At 39.7% G+C, this 24,179-nt stretch overlaps 1 long non-coding RNA gene across 3 annotated transcripts in view; it reads left to right on the forward strand.

Annotated features, from left to right (window-relative positions):
- The window catches only part of LOC147370398 (uncharacterized), a 33,990-nt gene that overhangs the window by 1,915 nt on the left and 7,896 nt on the right, over window positions 1–24,179 (forward strand). For 2 of the 3 annotated variants that reach the window (XR_015166130.1, XR_015166131.1), the window contains exons 2-3: window positions 7,563–7,625; window positions 21,745–21,919. This is a non-coding gene — a long non-coding RNA (uncharacterized LOC147370398). The remainder of the gene's footprint in view (window positions 1–7,562; window positions 7,626–21,744; window positions 21,920–24,179) is intronic. The other variant, XR_015166129.1, reaches the window with a different exon arrangement.

The following is a 24,179-nucleotide window of genomic DNA, read 5'->3' on the forward strand; positions in this document are numbered from 1 at the left end:
CAGTTCTCCCCTCTCCTCTCATCCCTAATGCACACGTAGAGGTTTAATCAGGGTCCACAGCTGACATGACCACCCTTCAGGCAAAGTCCGCACACCTGCAGTGTGGAGGCTCAGTTAACGGAGAATTCTGGAATCCCAGTATCCAAAGCCCAGTCCAGGAGGAAAGGACTCACACCTGGGTGAATGTGTTCTGTTGGCCACTTAAGTCTGGGGAAGAGCGGGGGCAGAAAAGTAGGCTCCACTGAAAAATACAGGGCCCAGGCTTCAGTTTTCTCCTTCCGACTTCCCACCACAAGGAAGTCAACTGATGGTGAGCAGAGCTAAAGCCGCAAAGGGCAGTCTATAAAGTGGCCCTTAACACGTACTGTGACTGCAACTGAGAACACTTGCCAGTCACGACTGGGCCACTGCCACACTGGTCCTCACTGCATTTGGTCTTTTTTTTTTTTTTTTTTCTTGAAAAAGCGAAGAAGAATAAAAAAGCAGATGGGCTAGAATCCAGCAGTTTTTCAAGACTAACAAAATATCTTGTCATTTCTCCCTATTCAAAGTAGAGGGAATTTCCAGCCATTTAAAATTGTGACACCACACCATAAGTTGTCCAGTGTCATGTTTCCATTGCTGACTTTATTGTGGGGCTGAGCACGCACACACAATTTTCATTTAAAGTGACTTTCAAAACTGAATTTAAGGCATGTACAAAACACCACTTAAAAACAGAGAACTTCTCTATGAATGAGAAAGTATTGTACTAAGTGTACAAATATGGGTAAAATTTCTGAGTTCCCTAGAACTGAGGTCAAGTGTGTTAACCTCTGCTCTCTGGATCATAAGAGAATAATCAGCTTTACAGCTTAAAAATCATGTTTCATTTTACAGCGGAAGAAACTGAAATCTTATGAGTTTAGACATCTAGATGATACTTTGTACATTCACAGTATGTGCTTATAAATATTTGTTGGATGATGGAAATATCACCCAAAGGCAGAGATAGTGACAGAGAAGCCGGTGTTAGAAGCCAGAAGGACTCCTACTTCCTGGTCAGTTGTTTTGGCTCTGTTTCGTCCTCACATTTTCCCCAGCCAGAGTCAGCAATGCAATGAGACATAATTGTAGTCACGGAGGTCCAAAATTCAACAAGAAAAAAAAAAAATGCACTCCCAATCACAGAAATGCAATTTTGTAAAAAGCTCAGCTGGTAAAGAATCTGTCTGCAACTCGGGAGACCCTGGTTGGATTCCTGAGTTGGGAAGATCCCCTGGAGAGGGGATAAGCTACCCACTCCAGTATTCTTGCCTGGAAAATCCCATGGACAGAGGAGCCTGGCAGGCTACAATCCATCGGGTCACAAAGAGTTGGCCAAGACTGAGCGACTAAGCTCAATAGGTAAAGGAAACATAATGCCAGTCATTTCAAAGGTATAACAGAATGTCTTTGCCAGATGCTTCATGGGCACAAGGCCCTGACAGAAAGGAAGCTACTCTAATGTTCTGCTGAAATAAGGTTAGAAGTGTTTTAGTTTCTTTAGCCAAGATGCACCCCCCAAAAAAGTATTGAAGTATTTCCATCTACCTAAAACCCTTTCTTCTAAAGGTTTGCTAGACAAAAATCTGGCCTACAATAACTTCCTAGACACCTTAGAAAATGGCCAGTACTGATTTTGTTTCATAGTACTGAATATTTTATCTAAACACAATAGTTACTTGAGACAGAGAACTGGTTTCAATGAGTCCTTTATTAGCAGTCTACTGTTTTTAAAAATACTACGATTACAGATCTGCTAAAAGCATGGAGTTATTCCCTACCAAACCAACGTTCCAAATGTAATTCCATCTGCCTGATACTTTGACATTTTAGGTCTGGAAAAGCACAGGGTGAGAGATGGCAAAGAGCGGGGAAATTTTAGTTCAGAAGTGCAACAGCTCACTTAGAGCTTTAGCTTAGAGTCAAAACCACTGTGACTAATACATTTTTCAGATTTATTAAGTAAAAAGGCTCAGAGGCAAAAGAAAGGCAAGAAGCAAACAGAATTGGCTCTTGCACCAGCTCTTCAGGATTCTGGTGTAGTGCCCTAGGATTATTTTCATAGCTGGGCAAGAATGATAGATTGTAAATGTATAACTCATTGGCAAGACAATACTTTCTGAAAATAGTATTTTCTGCTGAGATATCAACAAAAAAGATGGATGTAAGGGTTACACCAACTGTTTCTCTGGATACGGTGCACCTGTTAAAAAACAAAAAAAAAGTCTAAAGAATTTGTTCTCCTATTTCACATCCCTTGACCTTTACAACCATTAACTTCACAATGCTAATAAGCTCGTGACATACCAAAGTTTAAATGAATCCATATTTTTGAAGTACATTGGATGTTTTTCCATCCAAACCAAAGTTCTCTTAAAAAATGTTTCCTTATTTTGCACAGGTGTAACTGGAAAACCCATGTTGAAGGGGCTGGATACTTACATTAAAAGTGTGTGACTGCTGCCTCAGAAATAATGCTGTTTTGGTCACAGCTTTGTTGAGATATAATTCACATACCATACAATTCACAAATTTAGTATATATGACTCAATGGTTTCTAGTATATTCAAAGAGTTGTGCCACCAATTAACACAATTCGTTTTACAACATTTTATCACTCCCCAAAGATACCCTGTACCCTTTAGTTATCATCTCCAGCCAGTCAGATTCCTACCCCGTTCTAGGCAACCAATGATTTATTTTCTGTCTCTATACATTTGCCTATTCTGAACAATTTATGTACATGGAATCTCAAAATACATGCTTTTTTGTGATTGACTTCCTTCTCTTAGCATCTAGTTCATCTATGTTATAGCGTGTATCTATACTTCATACTTATTTTTGAGAATAACATTCTGTTTTATGAATATATCACATTTTGTTTATCCATTCATTAGCTGATGGACATTTGGGTTGTTTCTATGCTTTGGCTATTGTGAATAATACTGCTGTGAAGATGAATGCATCTGTCTTTGTATGAATGTGTTTTCATTTCCTTTTAATATATACCTGGAATTAGAATTCTCGGGTCATATAGTAACTCCATGCTTAACTTTTTGAGAAACTGCCACACTTTCCAAAGATTCCAAAGTGGCTGCACCATTTTACATCCCCATCCAACAACAACAACTAAGAAATCATTGCTAAGTCCAGGTCATGAAGGCTGACCCCTATTTTTTTAAGAATTGTATAGTTTTATATTTTCTACTAAACACATTTCCAGTTAATATTCACATGGAGTATTCAGTAGTAGTCCAACGTTTCTTTTCAAGGTGGATGGATATTCAGTTGTCCCACTGACATTTGTCGAAAAGACACTTCTTTCCTCATTAAATGGTCTTGGCATCTTTATTGAAATCATTTTTGACCATAGATATATTGGGTCTTTTTCTATAGAATCTATATGTCTATCCTATGCCAATACTATGCTGTCTTAGTAACTGCTGCTTTGTAGTAGTAAGCTTTGAAATTAGGTGTAATTCTCCAATTTTTCTTTTTCAAAATTGTTTGGATGATTTGGAGTACTTTAAATTTCTATATTCATTTTAGGATCAGCATGTCAATTTCTACAAAGAAGCCAACTGGGAATCTGCTAGGGACTGTCGAATCTATAGATCAGTATGGGAAATATTGCCATCTTATCAATAAAATGAAGATAGTGTTAGTCACTCAGTCATGTCTGACTCTTTGCAACCCTATGGACTGTAGCCCACATTGTATTCTTTTGATGTTATTTATAATCAAAGCGTTTTAGATTCTGTTTTTGGATTGTTCATTTCAAGAGTCTAGAATATATACTCTTATATGTACATACAATATATAGATTTTTATATGTTTATCTTATATGCCACAACCCAGCTGATTTTGTCCATTGCTTCTAATGGAAGTTTTAGTTGATTCCTTAGTATTTTCTATATACAATACATATTATCTCAAATAGTGAAAGTTTTACTTCTTAGTAATGCTTTTAAAAGAATCCTTTACTACATTTGACCTTAAATGAAATCACTGAATGTAGTAAGTCCAGATGTAAGAATTTATACATGAATTTTTCCATTTTATCAAATCTATTTTCATTAATGGGCTTCCCAGGTGGCAGAGCGGTAAACACTCTGCCTGTCAATGCAGGAGACGTGGGTTCAATCCCTGGTCTAGAAGATCCCCAGCAGTAGGAAATGGCAACCAAGTCCAGTATTCTTGCCTGGGGAATCCCAGGGACAGAGGAATCTGGCTGGCTACAGTCCACAGGGTTGCAAAGAGTTAGACAGGATTGAGGGACTGAGCATGCCCGCATGCACTCTTCACTAATATGTGACTCTCTGATAAAATATTTCTTCTCTTTTTGTTCTCTGTTCTTTAATTATGCTTGGACAATTGTTTCCTTTGACTGCTTTACTTCCCACAATAAAACTGTCACCTTTCTGCAAAAAAATTAAAATGTTATTACCATTTATGCCAAAAGGATTAGGCTACCTAACCAATCCCAAGGCCAGGAGTATGTGATTCAGTAAAATAAGACAAATTTCTTTAGAATAGGGTTTACACAGCAATCAGAAGTACAGAAGAGCAGGGCTTCCCTGGTGGCTCAGTGGTAAAGAATCTGCCTACCAATTCAGGAGACCTCGGTGACTTCCCTGATCTGGGAAGATCCCACATGCCCCGGAGCAACTAAGCCAATGCACGACAACTAGTGAGCCTGTGCTCTAAAGCCCAGGAGCCACAACTACTGGGTCCACATGGAACAGCTACTGAAGCCCGCGTGCCCCAGAGCCCGTGCTCTGCAACAAGAAAAGCCAGGGCGATGAGGAGCCCTTGAATGGTCCAGCAATGAAAACCCAACCCAGTCAAAAACATATAAATAAATAAATACTAATCTCTTTTTCTAAAAAAAAAAAAAAGGACAGAAAAGCAATGTCCCATCACTATGGCAGTAAGTTTGTAGTAATATAAATGAGAGACTAGAACATCAGTCCACAAAAGGCCAATTAAAGTTTTAATGTACATGCCCCCCACCACATCACAAAACATACCTGTCACTTATGGCTAATTTTTCCTCTACCTAGAAAACCTCTCCTTCAATCACTTTGTAACACATTGAATTAAAAAACAAACAAACAAAAAATACTACCAGAATTTGGCACAAGACTGATAGCAAAGCAATAAAAATTAGTCAAGAATTATATAACTGATTCTGGGAACACTGTGAGGCTTTCAACATGTCTCTCTGTCTCTGTCCAAAATGCATCTATCATCCCCATATGGCTGTCTTCACAGAATTATGTTTCTGAGGCACTCATTAAGGAGCTCAGCTGAGGGGTTAGTATGTTACCAAGGAGGATATTGAGTTTAGGGGCAACTTCCTGCTCCCAGGAGGTGGGGTTACCCCGCAACCAAGGCATATTATAAGGAATATGGCCATGATGTTGCTCTGAGAAAATCTCTCTTAAGGAGTTTTATCTGGAAGTTAGGCAGTCACACACAGAGAAAGATCCTGCATTTAGGATTTGCTTGAAATTCCTCATCAGAAGGAAACAGACTAATCTATGATAGAACTTCACCCCTGTTCTGAGATGTTTTCATATTATGTGTGTCTATAAAGGAAATATATATAATCACAGGGACGGTTTAAGTAATTAGTCTTCTAGTCTGGCTGGTTGTATTTCATGTTTTTGACCATTACCACTCAGACATTTTTTTAAGACCAAGCTTTAACAATTATAAAAACAGTTATCAAACATATATTAAACATATATTAAAGTTTGGCAGAGTTGACAGCCTAAGTTATCATTAATTCATAACAAAACAAACCGCAAGAATGCTTACTTACAAGTAACTTATCCGAACATGCCCCCATAAACTGTATTTAAATACTGTGGATTTTAATCTCAGTGAAAACACTGGAGCATCCCTGTTAGTAAAGAGGTAGGAAAATCAGTCTAGCATTGGCTCCAGAGCCTTAGCTATTTACCAGGATAATCTGAATTTTAATCTCAGATCTACCTTTTCATGGCTGTCATATTGGGTAAATCACAAAATCTCTTCTTTGTAAACTGAAAGTAATAGAACTACTTAGCTTATGAATTATCATAAAAGATGAAATGAGAAAATGCACATCGAAAAAATTAGCACAATGCTTGGCACATGGTAAGTTCTCAAATAGACTTTGAATTGTTTCTTTCTTAATGTACTTATCTGAAAATCTTAGCTAATAATTTGTCTTATACTCACATTTATTTTAATGAGCATTGAAAGCTAACAGGAATATCCTATAATTTCCTCTTATATACATTGATACTGTCTACTATTAATATTCCTGAAACATTTTAAATTTACAAGATAAATAACATATATATATACTACATATGCTGTATGCTAAGTCACTTCAGTCATGTCCGACTCTTTGTGACCCCGTAGACGGCAGCCCACCAGGCTCCCCCATCCCCGGGATTCTCCAGGCAAGAACACCGGAGTGGGTTGCCATTTCCTTCTCCAATGCATGAAAGTGAAAAGTGAAAGTGAAGTCGCTCAGTCGTGTCTGACTGTTAGCGACCCCATGGACTGCAGCCTACCAGGCTCCTCCACCCATGGGATTTTCCAGGCAAGAGTACTGGAGTGGGGTGCCATTGCCTTCTCCACATACACTGTATAAAAGCATATATATTTACATATAAAGTACATATATGCTATATATGATGTATATACATGGGCTTCCCTGGTGACTCAGATGATAAAGCATCTGCCTGCAATGTGGGAGCCTCAATTTCAATCCCTGGGTTGGGAAGATCCCCTGGAGAAGGGAATGGCAACCCACTCCAGTATTCTTGCCTGGAGAATTCCATGGACAGAGGAGCCTGGTGGGCTATAGTCCAGTCCAGGTCACAAAGAGTCGGACACAACTGAATGACTAACACTTTTATACATAATTTTCTAACTTTTCTACCTTAGCATTCACTTTATTATCTCCCTTACTTCCAGGAAGACAGTATTCCCTAGATAGAGGACTGGCAAATAACAAACCACAGCCTGCACTGAACCATATGACTACATTTATTCAACAGGGGCTATTCTATTATGTCCAGGATGCATCTTTTTCAGAGATACTGGGCACACAATAGATAGATATGACAAGCCTATTTCAAATATTTATCACCTAGAGATCTTAGTATTGTATATGGAAATAGTAGGAGTTCAAAAAAGTGTTCACTGAACAAAAACTACATCTCATACATGGTGAAAGATAGGGGGAGATGATAAGGTAGATTAAAAAACTCAGTAATACAAAAAAATAGTCCCCTTAGATATGCTATAAGCCAATATAAAAATATTTACTCTGTTTTGATACATATTATTGATAATAATATATTGGTACAACAGTACTTTATGTAATTTATAAAGATATAAAATTTGGGGGTTGGGTTCAAATACTCTTTTATTAATGGAGTTGATTTTAAAATGTAAGGCAACGGGTGGGGCTGGAATGATTCAACTCATCTACCTGTACGTCAATCTACCTATTGGCCCACCCTTTTGTTTTTCAGCTTGAAATTTCTCTCACCTGAAATTTTGTTTACATCCAGATATGATGGAAGAGAAAACAGGAGGTATGATTGATCATCAGTGGTTATAAAATGGATTGTGGAAATTCTCTTAGCATCTAATTCCCCAATTCTCATGGGTACTATGCAAATTATGCCATCAAAGTAACTCTACTTGTCAAACTCTTAATATGTATCAGAAACATTTCAATAAGATGTGTGGAGGTTTTGGATTATTATTTTTTAAATCGGTTTTTATATTTAAAAAACTATAGTTGCCTTTGTGGATGAACTCAATACTCTAATTCATTCGCCTACAGTCCTTTTTGCTACTAATTTTCTATTATAGGTTGTCCCCTATATAGCTGACCTTCCTTTATAAACATGAAAGATGAATATGTCATACATATTATATATAATGTATGTGTTATAAATATATATGAAATTTAAAAGGATGAGATAAAAATGTAATTCACGGGATTTCCCCGGTGGTTCAGTGGTTAAGACCCTACCTTCTGATGCAGGGCCATGGGTTCAATCCCTTGGGAAACTAAGGTCTCACATGGCTAGAGTATGGACAAAAAATTTTTAATGTAATTCATAACATTTTAAACAATTTTGGTTATTGACAAATAGTACATAATTTTTCTGTAATATATTTTAATTGAAAGCAAAGTGATTGAGTGTCTTATAATGTTTCTAACCTTTTGTGGTATAGCAATTCAAAGCTATGTGTCCAGAGTCATCATGTTTCAATACATGATCTTAAATAGCTGTTGTAACTAAAAAATATTCTTCGTAAGCTTCCTAGACCCATATGGAAGAGGTGCAACTAGGCACTGCTTATTGAATCACAGTAGCTTTTTTCAATCTCATCTGCCAGTTAGGTAAAAGAGTTTTGTTGATAGCTATTACATACATCTCTATCTTCTGTGATAACAGTCTTTCATGCTAGTTAGAAAGTACTGTGCATCTTAAACTAGGAGAGGTCTCATTTCCTCCAGTTCATACTTCCTTGTTCAGCCTTTTGGCTTGGCGCATGTGCTTGCCTTCAAGACCGTGGTTTGGTTAAAGAGAAGGGAATGGTTTTGCTAATAAGGCTGCAAATGTGCTTGTGTGTGTGTGTGTGTGTGCGCACACACGTGTGCATACACATATATATATCCATACCGACATATGTATTTTGAAGCTTGTCAAAAGCACATGAATGAAAATTGGCATTTATCAATTGACCTATGACTTGGAAAAAATTAAAGGTTACATGAACTTTGGGATTTTCCTGGTGGTATGGTGGCTAAGACTCTGCACTCAGTGCAGATGGCCAATGCTGACGGCCCAGATTCCATCCCTGGTCAGGGAATTAGATCCCATGTGCTACAACTAGAGTCTCTGCATGCTGCAACTAAAGACCATGCAAGCCGCAACAAAGACTGAAGATCCCACATGCTGAAACTAAGACCCATTGCAGCCAAATAAATAAATGTTTACACGAACATCTTAAGTGAATTTTTCAGAGTTAATAATACTTGGAGATATGTTAAATTAGAATGAAAAGGGGAGGGGAGGGTGAGAGAGCTAGTGAGAGATAGGAAAAGAATTATTTTCTGCTACAGAAGAAGTTAGATTTACAATATTACCATGTAAGAAGGATAGAGTATGTGAGCAATAAAGATAGAGGTCATGTCTATCTCCTGCCTAAGTACTCCATTTAGAATCTGATCCTTGTATGGTTTCCAAATACATCGGTTGAAACCAAGCATAATGAATGGACCATGATAATTATATGATACGCTTCATATGGTACCTCTCAGAATAGTATAATATCTGGAGCATCATTTATGAGAGGACAGGAATGTCCAAGCCTTTCTCAGCTTATAAGTTGGCTTCATAAACAGAAAGTATCATGAAATGAAATTTAAGCACATCTAATAGTAGTTTTTTTTTTTTTTAAAAAGGCAGCCAGAGAAGCTTCGTACTTTCTAGAATCAATTCCATTCTTTTTACAAAAACATGATAGTACAGGTACCTGAATGGATTGCTTTCAACTGATTTTACAGTTGAAGGAGGTAAAATGAACACTCTCAGTTCATAGTGTGAACTTAATTTCAGCAGTTTCTGTGTTTCCCTTAGAGCATCCATCTTAATGGGCTTCCCAGATGGCACTAGTGGTAAAGAACCTGCCTACAATGCAAGAGATGTATAAGAGACTCGGGTTCAGTCCCTGGGACAGGAAGATCCCCTAGAGGAGGGCATGGCAACCCACTCTAGTGGGTTCTTCATACCTGAAAAATCCCATGGACAAAGAAGCCTGGCGGGCTGCAGTCTGTGGGGTCACAAAGAATCGGACATGACTAAAGCAACTTAGCATGCATGCATGCATCCATCTTATTTATCCAAAGGGGAAAGTTTTGCTTTAATAAAAAGTCAAAGGAGTAAGACTCAAGGTTAGAGATCTGTGATGCCTCAGACCATGTTGGCTCTTAACAGACAAATGTGCAATTGTCCAGTTTGCATGAAACTAAAGAAGCTCTGTGTGTGTGTGTGCTTAGTTCTCAGTTGTGTCTGACTCTTTATGACTCTGGACTGTAGCCTGCCAGGCTCCTCTGTCCATGGGATTTCCCAGGCAAGAATACTGGAGTGGGTTGCCATTTTTTTCTCCAGGGGATCTTCCCAACCCAGGGATCAAACTAGTGTCTCTTATGTCTCCTGCATTGCGGGCAGATTCTTCACCCACTGAGCCATCAGGGAAGCCATGGTATGAGTAAAGATTTTATTTTAGAGCTGGAGGAAGCCTACTGAGTAGTACAGACAAGGACACAGCTGCAGAGCACTCAAGTTATATATGATCTCATTGTAGGTCTTGCTAGTGGTGAAGCTGGCACTCCTGGGCAGATTTTCCTTCTCTGAGACCAAGCTTTTTCCATGAGTCTTATTACTTTCCCTTCACTTAGGGGATAGTTGTAAAAAGGGCAGTGGGCTCGATTCAAGGCACACAACTCTACTTGTGCATGTGCCCAGCAGTCTGCAAAGGCTGCTAACTAGGAACAGTGGCAATGGCCTTGCACTCTAGCACGTGTGTATACTCACGTGCTTCAGTCGTGTCCAACTCTTTGCAAGCCTATGGACTATAGCCTGCCGGGCTCCCCTGTCCATGAAATTTTCCAGGTGAGAATGCTGGAATGGGTTACCATTTCCCACTCCTAGACCATCTCCTAACTGTGACAGGAGTTCTGATAACTCAGCTAACTGGTAGCTGTTATCATGCAGTACTTAAGTTATGCTTTAAAGTAATATCAGTAACTTTTTCTAATGGTATCCCAAGTTCCAAACTTCAAGCCTCTACAACAGATATTCTTAACCCAGGCCACCACATTACAGGCATCTGAGCAAGCCTTAAAAATATGAAAGCCTAGAGCCCCCCTCAAGGAAAATGAAATTGTTAGGATATAGCCCAAAATGGTTGGTGGTATTTCTCAAAGGGACCCAAGTGACTCAAATGTGCAGCCAGGGTTGAGAATCACCTGGAACTTTCTCCTGCTCTACTTTTAAAGTGTCATTATGAAAGACTCCACTGGAGGTAACACACCAGAGTCACAGCTCATATCTTAGGTCAGTGTACTATCTACACTTTTGTGTCTTTCTTTAGGAAAATTGCCCTAAGACTGTTCTTAAATGTTCCTGTTCAGCAGGATCCCCTGAAGGACTTGCTAAAACACAGATCTGGGCCCTTGCCCAGGGTTCTACTTCAGTTAGGTCTGGGATGAAACTAGAGAATTCGTATTTCACAGGAGATGCTATTGCTGCTGGTCTAGGGGACACACTGAAAGAATTACTACTCTAGGGCCTTCCCTGGTGGTACAGTGGATGGGAATTTGCCTGCTAATATAGGGGACACAGGTTTCATCCCTGGTCTGGGAAAATCCCACATGCCTCGGAACAACTAAGCCTGTACTCCACAGCTATTGAAACCCATGCTCCTAGAGCCTGTGCTTAGCAACAAAACAAGTCATCTCAGTGAGAAGCCCACACACCGCAATGAAGAGTAGCCCCCTGCCTCATCTCAACTAGAGAAAAGCCTGCCTGCGCAGCAACGAAGACCCAGAACAACCAACAATATATAAATAAATAAATAACAAACAACAAGTGAAATTAAGTTTTAAAAGAAAAAAAAAAAAAAAAACTACTACTACTCTGAGCAGTTGATAAAGCTCACCAGTTTCCTTCTTCCTTACTGATCTTCCCCATGGAAGGCAAGTTTCTTTGACAACTAACTGCCAATGCCCCTTCTGATCAGTACCTAAATTCTATCAAATGTGCTTCCCTCTCCATAGCTTTAGAGAGGTTCTGGCACATTTCATCAGCTAGACTCTGCCATTTACTTTCAGTTCTTAAAGAGCAGCCCTCTTTCCCTCAAAACAAAGTTTGAATGACTTTGAACAGAGTAACCTTCTAAAGACATGACCTTTTTCCATAAAGGCAGCGCAGCTGTAGTTACACCACACTGTCTCTTGATGCCAGGTATATTTTGCTTCTTTTTGCAGTACAAATAAATGGGTAGAAATACCCTTTATTCTCTTTTTTCTAAATGCATTAATAAAAGAAACCTGTTGTTTGTTAATAGGAAATTGATATTCAAAGACTGGGGAACATCAGGGTAAACCTCACATTGGGAAGATGTGAGGATAATTTAAAATGTAGACTAAAAAAGGAAATAACATTTATTGAGTGTCTACTAGGAGCCAAAGTATTATACTTTGTATATTTGTATATTTGTAAATATACAAAGTATATTTAATTCACAAGATGGCAATCTGTGTTTTAGCAAGTGCTCCAGGTAATTCTTATGCAAACGTTTGAAAATCATTAATCTAAAGAAATAAATATTTAACTGCTGGTATTTCAGAAGAAGAAAAAATGCATTTTAACAGGTCTAGTGAGGTCTCCCCCAAGAGAAACACCTAATGAAAAAACAGGATAGCTGGGAACTTGGGGAGATTATTTGTAGAGGGAGGGGGACAGGAAGTAGCAATGTATAGAACAAAAACAGAAGTCATCTGTTTCAAGCAATCTATGTGTGTGCCCTATTGTGGGGTGCTCACAGAATAGGCTAGTGGACCCTTTCTGGAGGCGTGGAAGAGGGATCCTTTTTTTTTTTTTTTAATTAAAGTATTCAGTTCAGTTCAGTTCAGTTCAGTCACTCAGTCGTGTCCGACTCTGTGCGACCCCATGAATCCCAGCACGCCAGGCCTCCCTCTCCATCACCAACTCCCGGAGTTCACTCAAACTCATGTCCATTGAGTTGCTGATGCCATCCAGCCATCTAATCCTCTGTCCTCCCCTTCTCCTCCTGCCCCCAATCCCTCCCAGCATCAGTGTCTTTTCCAATGAGTCAGCTCTTCACAGGAGGTGGCCAAAGTACTGGAGTTTCAGCTTCAGCATCAGTCCTTCCAATGAACACCCAGGACTGGTTGATTTACAATGTTATGTTAACTTCTGCTGTACAGCAAAGTGATTCAGATATATATTGGGCTGGCCAGAAAGTTTTTTTGAATTTTCCCATATCTTACTGAAAAATCCAAATGAACTTCAACTTTTTTGGCCTACCCTATGTATGTAGTGTATATATCTCAGTTCAGTTCAGTTCAGTCACTCAGTCATGTCTGACTCTTTGTGACCCCATGGACTGCAGCACACCAGGCTTCCCTGTCCATCACCAACTCCCAGAGCTTGCTCAAACTCATGTCCATTGAGTCAGTGATGCCATCCAACCATCTCATCCTCTGTTGTCCCCTTCTCCTCCTGCCTTCAATCTTTCCCAGCATCAGGGTCTTTTCCAATTAGTAAGTTCTTTGCATCAGGTGGCCAAAATATTGGAGTTTCAGCTTCAGCATCAGTCCTTCCAATGAATATTCAGGGCTGATTTCCTTTAGGATTGACTGGTTTGATCTCCTTGCTGTCCAAGAGACTTTCAAGACTCTTGTCCAACACCGTAGTTCAAAAGCATCAATTCTTTGGTGCTCAGCTCTCTTTATGGTCTAACTCTCATATATATATTCTTTTTCAGATTATTATATTACATTTCAGATTGTATACATATTCTTTTTCAGATTATTTCCATTAAAGATTATTACAAGATATTGAGTATAGTTCCCTTTGCTATAGAGTAGGACTTTATTCTTTATCCATTCTATATATAAAAATTTGCATCTGCTAACCTCAAACTCCCAATCCTTCCCTCCCCCATTCCACTCCCCCTTGGCAGCCACAAGTTTGTTGGAAGTACAATGTTGTAGAGAAAGCCTGACTTGGTGACCCCACATGGCATGGCTTAGTTTCATTGAGTTAGACAAGGTTGTGATCCTCGTGATTAGATTGACTTGTTTTCTGTGATTACGGTTTCAGTGTGTCTGCCCTCTGATGTCCTCTCACAACACCTACCATCTTACTTGGGTTTCTCTTACCTGGGGGTATCTGTTCACGTCTGCCCCAGCACAGCACAGCCGCTGCTCCTTACCTTGGACGAGGAGTATCTCCTCACCACCGCCCCTCCAGACCTTGAACGTGGAGTAGGTCCTCTCAGCCCTCCTGCGCCCATGCAGCCTATGCCAGCAAATTTGGAAAGCTCAGCAGTGGCCACAGGACTGGAAAAGGTCAGTTTTCATTCCAATCCCAAAGAAAGGCAAAGCCAAAGAATGCTAAAACTACTGCACAATTGCACTCATCTCACACACTAGTAAAGTAATGCTCAAAATTCTCCAAGCCAGGCTTCAGCAATACGTGAACCATGAAATTCCAGATGTTCAAGCTGGTTTTAGAAAAGGTAGATGAACCAGAGATCAAATTGCCAACATCTGCTAGATCATGGAAAAAGCAAGAGACTTCCAGAAAAACATCTATTTCTGCTTTATTGACTATGCCAAAGCCTTTGACTGTGTGGATCACAATAAACTGTGGAAAATTCTGAAAGAGATGGGAATACCAGACCTCCTGACCTGCCTCTTGAGAAACCTGTATGCAGGTCAGGAAGCAACAGTTAGAACTGAACATGAAACAACAGACTGGTTCCAAATAGGAAAAGGAATACATCAAGGCTGTATATTGTCACCCTACTTACTTAACTTCTATGCAGAGTAGATCATGAGAAATGCTGGGCTGGAAGAAGCACAAGCTGGAATCAAGATTTCCGGGAGAAATATCAATAACCTCAGATATGCAGATGACACCACCCTTATGGCAGAAAATGAAGAGGAACTAAAAAGCCTATTGATGAAAGTGAAAGTGGAGAGTGAAAAAGTTGGCTGAAAGCTCTCAACATTCCGAAAACGAAGATCATGGCATCTGGTCCCATCACTTCATGGGAAATAGATGGAGAAACAGTGGAAACAATGTCAGACTTTATTTTTCTGGGCTCCAAAATCAGAGCAGATGGTGATTGCAGCCATGAAATTAAAAGACGCTTACTCCTTGGAAGGAAAGTTATGACCAACCTAGATAGCATATTCAAAAGCAGAGACATTACTTTGCCAACAAAGGTCCGTCTAGTCAAGGCTGTAGTTTTTCCAGTAGTCACATATGGATGTAAGAGTTGGACTGTGAAGAAAGCTGAGTGCCAAAGAATCAATGCTTTTGAACTGTGGTGTTCGAGAAGACTCTTGAGAGTCCCTTGGACTGCAAGGAGATCAAACCAGTCCATTCTAAAGGAGATCAGTCCTGGGTGTTCTTTGGAAGGAATGATGCAAAAGCTGAAACTCCAGTACTTTGGCCACCTCATGCGAACAGTTGACTCATTTGAAAAGACTCTGATGCTGGGAGGGATTGGGGGCAGGAGGAGAAGGGGACGACAGAGGATTAGATGGCTGGATGGCATCACCGATTCGATGGACATGAGTTTAAGTGAACTCCGGGAGTTGGTGATGGACAGGGAGGCCTGGCGTGCTGTGATTCATGGGGTCCCAAAGAGTCGGACATGACTGAGCAACTGAACTGAACTGAAGCAAGAAATCGGGCTTGTAGAGAGGGATGGAGAGTACAAAGAAAGGGATGGAGGGAAAACGCCGCCTGAGTCAGACAGATTCAGACTTAATTCCGAAAGTCACTTCCCTAGCTGGTGATCTCAGGGAATTACTTAATCTAACTCAGGTTTTTTCCTTATCTATAAAAGGGGATAATCATACCTACCTCAGAAAATTGTTGAGAGGATTAAAAGAGATAATGACCTGCTTGGCACCCAGTAGGAACTCAATTGTCCAAAGGCAGCTGGCAGACACAGCACTCCCTCCGGCATAATGGAAGGAGTCCTACCTTTTTTCTTTGAGTTGAAGCTTTTCTCGATGGGTTTCTGCTTTTCATTATCTGCTTTGTCTTGTGTGAATAGAAATAACCAAAGAGAAAGAGCGTCCACTTCCCCTGCAAGTAGCTGGGAGTTGGTTAGGTATCAGCTAGCTCTCTCCTCCTGCTCCCAGTCTTTCCAGTCTTTCCCTATAGTGGGGGCCGGGGAGGAGAAGGAGGGGTGAAATGGGGGGTAGGGAGGGGTGGGGTGCTGCCACAGGCGTGTCTGTGTAACTCTTCCAACACTCAGCCAGCTCTGCTGGTAGACTCAGCCTTAATTAGTCATTTAGCAAGCATAACTCAGCAAATCTGTGTTTTAAGTAGAACTACTATCCTATACAGAACTTAATTTCTCTCTTTCCCATTTTGCCTCAAGAAGGTAAAATGGACTCTTCAGGACGGAGGAGGATTAGGTCTTATTTTTTCTTCAACCTGCCTGATTTGGATTGGGGAATTTTTAAAGTAAATACTTATGATGCATAGATGAATTCTGCATGCCAGCTACCTGTCAAGTGTAGCAAGTCCTCAGCCAGCTACTGCATTAGGTTTTGGTTTAAAGCCACTCTAAATGATTTATTGTTTTTAAATTATTTACGTGGTATTATCTCTTTCCTGCAAAATGCAAAAGTACTGTCAGGAGCAACACAGCAGCAAGGTTATGAATGGAGCTACAAGTAAATCAGGGTAATTAGAAGCCTCAAGCTGCGAATACTGACAAGTTCTCCACCAGCCACCACTTCACTGATGATAATAAAATTTGCATGATTTCCTGACATTATACTTACCACATATTTTCATTGCACGCTCACTATAATTACTTAGGGCATGATCTCACACTCATGGCAAGCAGAACTCTCACTGAACCCAGCCGTGACTATTACAGATGCTTAGAAATGAAGCGAATGGAATTAAGGGAAGAGTTCCCTACATAGCTTTAGGGATCTGTGATGTATCAACTGAATTTTGACAGCTAAGAAAAAGGGAAATATTCTCAACAACTCCTCAGCTACAGTCAGGTCACACTTTAATGAGACAAAGGTATCACAACAACAGGATGCATGTCCTGAGTTTTATGATAATTGATTCCTACCATTTGTTTTTGGTTCTTTGATGTAAAACTTAAAAAATTAAAGATGGCATTAATCCCTGATATCTAGATGTAACTACAGAAAGTAAAATGGTGTGTCATTCACCAAAAATCAGAATGGACAAGTTAAAAAAAGGATTCGATACCCTAAAAGATCAGTGGGCATCTCCAGATATACAAGGTGATATCAGTTCAGTTCAGTTCAGTCGCTCAGTTGTGTCCGACTCTTTGTGACCCCATGAATCGCAGCACACCAGGCCTCCCTGTCCATTACCAACTCCCGGAGTTCACCCAGATTCACATCCATTGAGTCAGTGATGCCATCCAGCCATCTCATCCTCAGTCGTCCCCTTCTCCTCCTGCCCCCAATTCCTCCCAGCATCAGAGTCTTTTCCAATGAGTCAACTCTTTGCATGAGGTGGCCAAAGTACTGGTGTTTCAGCTTCAGCATCAGTCCTTCCAAAGAAATCCCAGGGCTGATCTCCTTCAGAATGGACTGGTTGGATCTCCTTGCAGTCCAAGGGACTCTTAAGAGTCTTCTCCAACACGATGTCATTCAATATTTGTAATCCTTATCCAATTACTCATTTTTGTTACTTCTCATTTTGTTACATCTCTTCTATATACCAGCACATGGACTCACAAACTTCTAACGTGCAGAGTCAGGAAGTCAAATTTACATCTGACTATTTGCTCTTCTTTTCTAAACCCTAGACACCCCAACCCACCTCCTATAACTCTCAATAGAGGGAAGCATTTAGGTTTTGAATGATGTAATATATAACAGAATTTCAAGGATGAACACACTGTTTAAGCTAAAACTTGGGGAAGACAGGGGCAAAAAACAAACCTGATTTGACTCTCAACTTTGCCTTGTGATCCTGGAAGATTTAATCCCCCAGCCTCAGTTTCATCAACCCGAAAAGGGGGAAATTACACACTCCATACGGTGATTATTAGGGCTAAAGAGATAGGGTGAAAGCCCTGAGCACTGTAGCTGGACTATAAGAAGTAATGGTCAATTATGAAAGAAAAGACAGAGCTAATTATCCAGAAATGGCCTTATTTCATAGGTGTTTTAGTGAATCCACATAGAATGGAAAGCCTTACTATGGAAAGTTAAGAGTTTGAGTTAAGAGAAAACTACCAGACAGCAAGAAAAGGATCCTTATTTTCTAGAATTTAATAACACTTCAGTTCAGTTCAGTTCAGTTGCTCAATCGTGTCTGACTCTTTGCGACCCCATGAATCGCAGCACACCAGGCCTCCCTGTCCATCACCAACTCCTGGAGTTCACTCAGACTCACATCCATTGAGTCAGTGATGCCATCCAGCCATCTCATCCTCTGTCATCCCCTTTTCCTCCTGCCCCCAATTCCTCCCAGCATCAGAGTCTTTTCCAATGAGTCAACTCTTCACATGAGGTGGTCAAAGTACTGGAGTTTCAGCTTTGGCATCATTCCTTCCAAAGAACACCCAGGGCTAATCTCCTTTAGAATGGACTGGTTTGATCTCCTTGCAGTCCAAGGGACTCTCAAGAGTCTTCTCAAACAACACAGTTCAAAAGCATCAATTCTTCAGTGCTCATCTTTCTTTACAGTCCAACTGTCACATCCATACATGACTACTGGAAAAACCATAGCCTTGACTAGACGGACCTTTGTTGGCAAAGTAATGCCTCTGCTTTTCAATATGCTATCTAGGTTGGCCATAATCAGATGTTTAAAAAAAAAAGAGAGAATTTTAGTAAAGAGTCACCTTTCCCCCACCATGTAAAGCAACTTTGTGGCATAGCAATAAAAACAACTTAGTTGAGACAAGCATATTTTTTTCTGAGTCCAAGCTCCCTTTGCTCACTGCATGATAGGTCAATTAATTCAGCTAACTGAGAAGATGGCAGACTAATATCTCAAAATAATCATCTTATCAGGGTCTGGATGCCAGGTTCTTTTATAGAACAGAGAGTGGGGGGAGGTGAGGAGGTAAAATTTTTAAACGGCCATTTATCTTACAAATATCTCCTTGAATGGCTAGCTTTGGGGAGAGAATGTGTTAATTTTTTCCTTCATGTATCCATCCACAGATGGACAGGGTCCTGAACAAAGACATAATGGTTTAACCTTTAGGCAGAGGTTTCAGAGCTCCCCAAGGCAGGTCTTTATGTGTAAACAGTATCCTTTTAGTGAAAAAAGCAACAGGAAGAAATGTTAAAGTGAAAGCAGCAGATCCAATATGGAGTCAGCTCTTCCCTGTAACAATATCTCATTGGAAATTATCAATCCAAATCATACTACTCCCAAACCTAGAGATACATACTGGTAAATTTCTGATGTGGTGAAATTCATGTAGTATCCCCAGATCTTGGTCTGGCTGTGATCAAACTTACAACCATGGTTACTGGACTTACCTGCTCTAAAACTGTTACAATGCAGATATCTCTTCGCTTTGTGGGACTATGTTGGGGCGGTGGGGGGTGGGAGGGGGAGTTGCTTTTGTAATGGAAAGATATATGAACTTGTAATAACATATATGCAATCTTTAGAAAAGTGGAATAAAAATCCATTGTAAATAGTTTGGGTTAATTACCCTAAAAGATTACATCAAGCTCTGCGGTAGGTTTACTCATCTTTAATTATATCCATTTTTAGACCAGTAGTAACTTATGAGATTTCTGGAATGTGTTTAGTAATCCACTGAGGAGACTGACTCAGAGTCATAGAAGAAAGATTTTCAGTGTGTCCAATTGCCGTGACTGTTGACTTTTATCACTTGTTACCCACACTTTCACATGAATAGAGAATGCATCAAAAGTACATAGTTCAATTAGCACAATAGTAAGCATGAAGCTATTATGTAGATGAGACATATTTTTTATTGGATGACATGAGTGGTCATAATTTCTGCTAAAAATATGTGTCATTTTTCCTAAAGCGCCCTTTCCTTTGCCCTCTACTGTATTTTGAAGACAAAACAGACCATCTTTTGTAGAATTCAGCCGTCCACTCATTTTGTTGTTGTTGATAACAATAGTGTTCTCATTTCTCCCACTCAAGATATGTGGGAAATGAATCTTAGCTCTCTCAGAGAAAAGATCACAAGCTTTCTGAATGAATACCTCACTATTTGAATGTGTGGCTTATCACCGAAATATTGAAGCATGTCTTAAGGTCAGTTCCTTTGAGGGCTATTACTATGGTTTTCCATTTCAGTGAGATTTTCAAAAAATGACTAAAATTATAAGTAATATAGTAGCTGGTCAATCACCATGTTTACAACTAGTGAGTTTTATGTGATTTTAAAAGCTTAAATTTGGATAGTGCCTTAGAAGCAATTTAAGAGGCAACTTCCTACATCTTACTATAAATATTTCTCTTTGTCTTGTTTTTTGTCACATTTGTATTTAAAACAGTCATATTTTTCTCCCTCTTTCTTTTAATTTGGAAATAATTCACTATAAGAAAGAAAAATAAGTCGTAAAAGAGAATTGGGTTTCTGTATCAGTAGATTGATAGACGCTGTATTAGGAAGTGTGATTTATTTTGAGAAAGTCAAGCTGAAAACAAGATTTAAATCTAGTGAAGTCACTAAGTCATGTCCAACTCTTGACAACCCCATGGACAGGCTCCTCTGTCCATGGAATTCTCCAGACCAGAATACTGGTGTGGAGAACCTTTCTTCTTCAAGGGATCCCAACCCAAGGATTGAACCCAGGTCTCCTGGATTGCAGGTGGATTCTTTACCAGCTGAGCCACAAGGGAAGCCCAAGAATACTGGAGTAGGTAGCCTATCCCTTCTCCAGGGGATCTTCCCAACCCAGGAATCAAACCAGGGTCTCCTAAATTGCAGGCAGATTCTTTACCAACTGAGCTATCAGGGAAGCCCCTTAAATCTAGTAGGAGATTTTAAAGTTTTGGTTACCTATGAATTGAAATAATTCATCAACTCCTTCTACCCTACAGTGAAATGTTGTTAAAAGACCTTGGAGAGCTGGCCTGTACAGGCAAAGAAAGTAAGGAAATCATTGGCAATTTGTTTCATTCATTCAATTAACTGTATTGATTAAACTAACCATGTCTTATACACATTCTCTCCCCTTCTCCCCTCATAGTGTGTAATTATTATTAAGTAGATTATTCCTGAGTGCACACATGTTCTATGTGTTCTTACAGAAGACTTTGCCTTACTCCTCTTCTCCCACTAGAGCCTTCCTAAAGGAAGCTTACAGAAGTCTGTGGAGTTCTGGTGGAAGAATAGTGTTCTCCACAATATCATTTACAACCTGAACAGTGGTTCAGCCTTAAATGCAGCCAACTAGGAAACTGGGCTGAAGGGGAAACAGAGAAAACCCAGCTGTGATGGTTAATTTTACATGTCAACTCGGGGATCACAGATGACTGGTTAAAAAATTATTTCTAAAAATGTGTTTGTTAGCATGTTTCCAGGCAAGATTAATGTTTGAATGGGCTGACTGAATAAAGAAGATCACCTTCTCTGGTGTAAGTGGTATCATTCAATCCACCAAGAGCCCATAGAGTAGCAAGAGATGAAGGGTAAATTCCCTCTCTCTCTTTGAAACGGATCATCTATCCTTCCCTGCCCTCAGACATCAGTGCTCCTGATTTTAGATGTTTGGACTTAGATTGAATTGTACCATTGGCTTTCCTGTTTCTCCAAATTGCAGATAACAGATCCTGAGACTTCTCAGCCTCCATAATCACATGAGCCAATTCCTATGTAAATAAATAGATCCTACTGGTTCTGTTTCTCTAGAGCAGGGGTCGCCAACCCTCTGGACCATGGACCATGAGATGCAACCAAAATGAGGTTATGGAGTAGACTGGACATAAGCAACACACTTCAAGTGTCACTGTATCCCATCACTCCCAGATGGGATTGTCTGGTTGCAGGAAAACAAGCTCAGGGCTCCCACTGATTCTGCATTATGGTGAGTTGTACAATTATTTCATTAATATCACAATGTAATAATAATAGAAATGAAGTGTATAATAAATGTAATGAGCTTGAATCACCCTGAAACCATCCTCTGCCTCCATCCATGGAAAAAATGTCTTCCACTAAACCAGTACCTTATGCCAAAAAGGTTGGGGACCACTGTTCTACAGAACTAATACACCAGCTCACATTTCTGGGAAACTTTATGAATCATCAAATTAAGCCCCATTTAAAGGTCCAAGCCCTTCCAGTTAATTCATGGCAGGGCTAAGATTAGGACACAGACTTACATCTGCCAGTTGCCACTTTTCCTGTTACAAGCAGTACACCCAATGGGTCCCCCAATAGAGAATGTACATAGCAAATGGAACAACTAACAGAAGTCTTCTTTAGTCATTTTTATAGATTTGCACACAGTACATGTTTGATGGCTGCTCTTGTGGCTCAGATGGTAAAGAGTCCACCTACAATGTAGGAGACCCGGGTTCAATCTATGGGTCACAAAGATCCCCTGGAGCAGGACATGACAATCCATTCCAATATTCTTGCCTAGAGAATCCCATGGACAGAGAAGCCTGGTGGGCTAAAGTCTATGGGGTTGCATAGAGGCAGACAAGATTAAGCGACTAACACACACACACATGTTCAATAAATATCATCTGATAATAAAATACATGGCTTCTTAACTATAATAAAATGATAGTTTATGTGTCAATCTACTTTATATTTTTATTTGAGGCTGAACTGTGTGATTTGAAGCTGATATTATTTAATAATAATAATGGGTATTTGACCTTCAAAATGAAATAAAGCATGACTCAAACTCTTAACTTATTGAATCCATTGATATAGCATTTAAAATTTCAATCTGTAAAGCACTGTCAGTGAAAGACTTTGGAGTGAAGTTATCTAAGTCATATCCTCATGTCTTTTTCCAATGCAAGTATCACCACAAAGAGACAAAGCATTTCAAAAATGATCAGATTAAAGATAATTCAGTTCAGTTCTGTTCAGTTCAGTCGCTCAGTCAAGTCCGACTCTTTGTGACCCCATGAATTGCAGCACGCCAGGCCTCCCTGTCCATCACCAACTCCATAATTGGAATGTACCAAAGATAATTGGTAATGTTTAAAAATAAGGGTTAATATCAGAAAATACAAGACAGAAGCTTGCCTGGGATAGTAGAAAATACATTATAATTTATGCCTAAGGCTTCAATCTTTTGCTTCATCTATAATTTTTTTGGTATATATTTGTTATATATATGTATGTATATCTCCATATAGTTATATGTATTTATATTTGCACAAATATATGGATATACTTGGGGCTTCCCTGGTGGCTCAGCACAGTTTATATACCTTAAATGTTTAAGAAATATATAAATATGTCATTTTACCTTAAAAAAGTTTTAAGTTTGCTTATAGTTAAGCTTCCAGGGTGAGTAACAGAGACAGATCCATAGAAAAAAATGTGAGACAATACTTATATCATAAAAGAGAGCTGAGAGGAACTGCCCTGGTGGTCCAGTGATTGATTCTGAGCTCCCAATGCAAGGGGTCTGGGTTCCATCCCTGATCAGGGAACTAGATCCCATATGCCATGACCAAGATGTGGTGGAGCCAAAGAAATAAAAATAAATATTAAATAAAAATTTTTAAAAGAAGAGGAAAAAATACCAAAAAGGCTGAGAGGAGAAAGGAGAGCACAGGACTGTGTGATAGAGTGGCTGTTGGAAGAGATATGGCTTCTGAGTTTTCAAGTGGTTTGTCCTAGTTGGCTGGGGCTGCCATCACAAAAGCCTACAGACTGGATGACTTAAACAGAAATTTATTTCCTCATAGTTCAAGACTGAGGTTCAAGCCCACTCAGCTTCTGGTAAAGGCTCTCCTTCTGGCTTCAGCGGATTGCCTGCTGTGTCCTTTTTTCTCTGTGTGCACATGCGCATGTTTCCGTAAGGGGTGGGGAGAGCTCTCTGCCGCCTTTTCCTCTTCTTATTAGGGCATCAGTCTTATATGAGATCTATCAGAGTAGGGCCGCACTCTTATACATCTGTTTAAACTTAATTATCTTCTTAAAGGACCTATTTTTAAATACACTGGGGGCTAGAACTTCCAACATATGTATGTGCGGGAGACACAATTCCGTCCATAAAATGTTTGAAGGTGGTGCTCTGAATCAGGTGGAAAGTTGTAAACCCAGATGTGGACAGATGTAGCTTGCTGACTTCATGAGAAGTGTGCAATATATAT

Source organism: Bos grunniens, chromosome 6, assembly GCF_055505025.1.
Source record: "Bos grunniens cultivar Pamir isolate PY7600 chromosome 6, Bosgru_T2T1.0, whole genome shotgun sequence".
Classification (NCBI taxonomy): domain Eukaryota; kingdom Metazoa; phylum Chordata; class Mammalia; order Artiodactyla; family Bovidae; genus Bos; species Bos grunniens.